This window comes from Oncorhynchus clarkii, chromosome 23, assembly GCF_045791955.1.
Source record: "Oncorhynchus clarkii lewisi isolate Uvic-CL-2024 chromosome 23, UVic_Ocla_1.0, whole genome shotgun sequence".
In the NCBI taxonomy this organism is placed as follows: domain Eukaryota; kingdom Metazoa; phylum Chordata; class Actinopteri; order Salmoniformes; family Salmonidae; genus Oncorhynchus; species Oncorhynchus clarkii.
Window position 1 is genome coordinate 17,203,031 of NC_092169.1, and position 6,032 is coordinate 17,209,062.

The window sequence follows — 6,032 nt, forward strand, 5'->3', positions numbered from 1 at the left end:
CGCTCTCTGTCCTTGAGTCGCAGTTTAAAGGAAGCCTGGATGAAAGTGTCCCTCTGAAAGAAATATTGGGTTTTCCCTTGAGGCAAATGACGAGGTTGTCCACAGAGAGAGGAATGTTCGATATAACACTGACATGTGACTTGGAAGGCTCCAGACGAAATTCACTGGGTGCCTCCATTGCAGAAAAAAAAGCAACAACAGCAATGTCTTATTTGTGTTATTTCTATAATTTCAGACCCCGGGGTTAAACAGTTTCTGGCTCCACAGTTTCGACCACTCTTGTTTATTTTCTGACCATGAAACTAACCACAGAATAACAGTGGAAGCGGACTCGTAGGAACGGCACTGTTTGGTCTAGCTCGATTTTCCCCACTCGTTTCACAGATTCTCATGCGTGCGATGCCTTTGATGGAGCCTCTATTCCTCTGAACAGAACATTGGCCATGTGATAATCTGTTTCTGATGTAAATAACGATTAGTTATACTAGCTGCATGCTCTCTTCAGGGGACTGACTACTGCCTTGGCTAGTAGAGTTGTCTCCAGGAGTAGGCCTAATCTACACGTAACATCATGTCAGATAAGATCTATTCATTGTTGTCCTAAATGTATTTTGAAACCTCTAGACTAGCACTGTAAAACTCAAATGGGTCACTATATTGATTCACTGCATCATGGATTCCATACTCCTTTGGTGACTGTTGTTGCATTGATCTGATGACATCTATCCTGTTCTGATTTCTGATTGGTTATTGATGAGCAACAGAAAGCAGATGTAAAAATGGGGATCAGTTATAGGATGATTTAGTATGGGGAGCCGTGGACAAAAGTGATCGTCCCATTGGACATGTCAGGGTTCCTTAGATGTGGCTCTGGCTTCAATTACACACAGCAATTTGATATTCCCTGAATAAAGGCAGGCCAGAGATCCATGCCAGGAGAGATTCCTGATCGTCTGCTTTAGTGGATGTCTTGGAAAGCTATGAAGAGGTTATGGGTAATAAACGGTTTTAGGCTGCTATGGATTTGGAATATGCTCTTGAAAGCTACTAAGACATTTCTTAGAATTGTGTGTGAAAGCAAAACCAACATAACTGGAGAGACACGCACATGCGATAGGCTGGGTTTGAACCCGGGTCGACTGCACACCAAAATACTCGGTTGTTAGCCCAAGCGCCATTGTGGTTCACGGAACCAACTCTCTTACACTTCACCTTAGCTTTAAAATGTTCCTCTGCTCATTGCACACTACAAGACTGTGTTAGCCTGCTAAACTAAAACCTTGGTCTATAGGCATTATCTCTGGGAGCTAATGCAAGTCATTTCTCAAACAAAATTGGTTCACCGGACCACCTTGGCTACAGTATCACAGACTTCCTCGATATCTCTATGAAGTTAGCTGGAAGGAGAGAGAATTATGAAAAAATCCCTCCTAAGGCTAAGGATATCCTCTGGAATTCCTCTGCCTGTTTGAGGCTTTGCACAACGTGATGCTGATCTCTCACATCAAGTTATTCTGTGGACGAGTTTGAGGACATTTCATAATAATTTACTGAACTCAATAATACTAAATGTACACAAAGAATACTTGCCCAGAAAACCATGGAGTTCATCTATCAGTGGTGCGACCACAATCATTTCAACACTCAATTACATGAACTAACCCTGAAAATGACAGCAAGTGTTATTAATGTTGATGTGTGAAATCCTGTGTAAACCGTCTGTATATGCAAAACCAATCATTCTGCCTTTATTGAAAATGGTTGAATCTATTTAGTACTGATAATAAAACCTTGTTCTATGCCTTACGTGAAACCACATTGTTATCATCACCGCAATGTAGCTTTATGTTGTCCATAATGACTTAACTAGTAACTAGCTCATGGGCTGGAGTGCCACATGTTTCTATAATGATCCATTACTGCTGTCCTTGCCTTTACATAGCCTACTACTTCACTTCCTGATGTTGTCCTGTTGAGTGGCTTGTTATCTACAGTATGCCTATATTCTGACCATGTTTTCTTTTTATAGCTAAAACTGATCTGGAGGCACAAGAAACACAACTAGAGAACACTCATGAGTTGTAAGAATAAACCTGATATTATTATTTTTTTTTTAGATTTTCGAGCTGCAGTATGATAACATTGGCTCAAAGGATAATGTTGTGTCAGAACAATTTTCAATACAGCCAGCTGAGTTCACTCACTTCTATTCTCTACTACTGCATGCCAGTACTACAGGTCCTGTGTCGATGTTTAGATCCCGAGGCTACATGGAACCTCTACCTCTAGATGGCCTTGACTGCGGGTCCTATGATAGACTGAAGGCCTCCAGTGTCTGTGTTGTTTACCTAAGCAAAGCCAGAGTAGACAGCGTTGGCTCCGGGCTTCTGTTAACACTAGACAGGAAAGTGTTCCCTCCAAACTCCAAACAAAGGGTCCCCAAACTGTCCAGAGCATTGATCAAGCGCAACGCCAGGGCATTTGTCACTTTCACGTGTGCTCCCTCTTCCTCTATTTATCTTTCTCTCCTTTCTGTCTCTCTCTCTCTCTCACTCCCTTTCTTTATGTGTTTGTCCCTCTTGAGACTTGAGCACATCAAGATTAATTTCCTTTTAAGGGTTTATAACCTGTACGCCTAGAATTGTATCTGTGGAGGGAAAATATTTATGTTATCGACTTAGGAAAGAATGCCATTGTGGCAGCTAATACATTCTAATATTTGCTGTGTTTTATTACGAAATGGCCAGTCGCCTCTATTTAGTATACTTCCATATCAAGTTTAATGCATGAAATGGTCTTAAGATTAACTTCCACATTTCGCATAATTATTATAAGCATACAGGTTTCACAATGACTTAGTCTTTCTGTAATCTATTGTTGTAATTTTGGTATTTTAGGTTTGATTTCATGTTTTTGTTCTATCTATCCTCAGTTTCTTGTAGTTTAGCTTGTTCTTTTCAGTCAGGCAGGTGAGAAGGAAGTGTCTCCCAACACGCTGTTCTCGGTGAGGCATGAGTTCTCCACTGATTTCAAAGACCTTTGGAAGAAGGAAAACAAAGGATGTTACAGGAACCGTAAGGATTGGTGTAAAATACACTTTGCAGTCCTTTCATGTGTGTTGAGTCTAGCCTATTCAATGAAAGCCACTCTTTCTTTGGGGATTGTTGTACAATGTATGTTCTGACCTTCTACAGACCTACCACAGAATGACTGTACATGTCAAAATGACATGTCTACTGCACTACTATATCCCCCTGCGCATGAACACAATGAACATACTGTTTCACATTCACCTTCAAGCACATTACCTTGACAAGCCAATTGAAGTCATCTGTCAGCTTAATGTGTAGAATAAAGCACCTTGACTGTGGTCAAATGTAGTGCACATTGAGCTCTTCAACTCCCTTTGAAACAATAGAGAAGGGTGTGTGTTGTAACAACCACGGATGCTGTAGCAACCGAACAACATTAATCCCAGTATGCAGTATATGTTTTATGTAATCATTTCGTAGCAGGGAGAAGCATAAGACAAACTAACATTTTGCTTCCTATAGAAGTTAAAGATGGAATCTGCAGTAGGGGAAACAGCGCCACACCGCCACCGCCATTGTTATGGTTTTATTTGTTGACGAAGTGGAGGTGCACTGCAACAACAACAAATTGCAGTGCATATTCTGCTGTCTGTCGCGTGTGCAACGATGTCAGAGGGAAGAAAACAGTGTTTGTTGTTTGCAGTAACTTCTTTGTTGTAATATCTTAAACGGATAGGTCAGGTTCACAATTAAGGATTCCAGCTTCATATCGCTGAAAAGTTAAACCAACCCTGTTAGGTCAATATCAAGCAGAAAGTCAGGAGTTCTCATAGATGAGTGTTGAATCTTCAGTGTTGGAATGATCCCCAAACATGAGTTTCCAATAGCATGCATCACATGTTCACTATTAGATCCTATCAGAGTCATTCAAATTCATAGATAAGATGAGAGAGAGGAGGGTTGAAATGACCCAGATCGGTTTCTTAACCCCACCAATAAAAAGAACACATGAGTGATTCTGTTAGCTTCCAGTGGTTTGATGGGTTTAGAGATAGCATTTGAAATGCAAATTGTTTTGTTCTGCTGGATGTAGATTAGATTGTGATATGTATTTGCTCATTTGCTGGATAAGTAATAAAAACAAATTTGTAATCATTAACTATTTGGCCTACAGTGTACCACCATCTATAAAATTGAGAGCCCCCCCCCCCTCCGACTTACTACAAAGGCATACCAAATTTGGACAAACACGCACACACATTTGAATTTAATGGTCTAGAATTGGGATGGGCAACTGGTGGCCCAAGGCCCCCCTTTTATAGGCTCGTGGATACATTTCTGAAGGCAAAAAAAAGTATATTGAGAGTGTAATTTCAAAATTTGGTTGTGCATCAGAAGTCACTAACAGTCACTTAATTAGCACGTCAGCAAACATTGTTTAGATTGGTATGTTAGTCTAGCAGCCACCTATCTAAACTTGTAGAAATCATGGTCGATTTACCGACCGGGGGGCCCCCATTGATTTTATTAGTCACTCTCAGTCAGATATCATATTAAAAACAGTTATCTCTGCCCCATGGCAAAATGGGCAGGAAATTTGTTATAAAATTGCAAAATCTTCTCTCTGCCCCACCGCAAAATGTGTAGAATGGATGGGGGCAGAAAAACTAAATTTCGCTTAGGCCCCCGAAAAGGCTAGGGCCGGCTGTATGTGTGGGTAAGGATGTGGGTACGCAGAACTGCGAGCTACTGACGCCTCCCATGATGAGTTTAGATTTTTTTTATAGCCCCCACCCCCATCAAAGTTGCCCGTCACTGGTCTAGAATGTATCTTTTACCTCGTGCGGTGTGGAAAGTTGTGCCACTGAATGGTTTAGAGCTTGCACTATCGGTACAGTAGATCAGAAAGCGGTTTCTTAAAACAGTGAAACTGGTCACCCAAATCTTTCTTGTGTGTAAACAGCACAGACCCAAATCTTTCTTGTGTCTAAACAGCACAGACCCAAATCTTTCTTGTGTGTAAACAGTACAGACCCAAATCTTGCCTGGAGAACCTCATTGCTGAACTGCCTGACCTTTTACTACTGCAAACATACCCTATCTCCATTTCTAGGAGAATATACATTTTAAATGGCTGAAACTGTTGGTGTCTTTTCAGACTGAAAATGGCAGAGGTCTTCAATCAAGCCAGAGAGAAGGCCTCGTACAGCATCAAACCCAAACAGTCTTCTGGAATAGCGAGTTCTCTTTTTTGTCTCTTTTGTCTTTGTCCTAACCCCTTTATGTCTTTCTTTTGTCTTCTTATTCTTTGTATATTTCTCCCGTTCTCACTCGTTTTGAAAATCTCTGTATAAATTTCCCCCCACCCGTCACCACTTTGAGTGCATAGGATTCTCGCATACCTTATTTTTGTTTGAAAATGCACGGATGAATTAATTTACGTGCACCATTGTAATGTCTGTAACTCACTTTCATCTGTTTTGTGTTCCACAGAAAGCCAAACTGGGTCAGTAGATCTGAGCCAATGGACTGGTCTTATCCAGGATAAGTTTGCACAAGTGAGATCAACACAAGCTTTTTAGCTATTGTATTGTGTTTAAAAATATATTTACTGTGTTATTTTCTTTTTTAATTGTTTCTTTCAGTCACCTAACTGGGTATATGTATGCCTGACAGGTTGTCACCTTGTTGGAAAGTGTGATATTAACACAGTACCACACTTTGCCGTAATCTGTCAATGATACATTTCCCCTAGTTTCAAACAGCGCATTCTGCTGTCCAAAGTAAGAATGTAGATTTAATTAAAGAGCTAATAATTTTTGGACAGGTGCCATTGTAAAGAGAAATACATTGTTTTACAGTGAGACATGTGTTGTGGTATCAGCCTATCCCCTGTAGCTATAGATAAGACACCAGTTAAGACAATCATGTTTTACAGAGAAAATAAGCTATTTATATCAATCTCTGCACGGCCTTCAAGTATAAAGAGGAGCACAAAAG

General features: G+C 40.5%; 1 pseudogene; it reads left to right on the forward strand.

The window, feature by feature from the left end:
* LOC139381250 (formin-2-like) overlaps positions 1 to 5,546 on the forward strand; it is a 60,084-nt pseudogene extending 54,538 nt beyond the window's left edge.
* Positions 5,547 to 6,032: the final 486 nt, after the last annotated feature.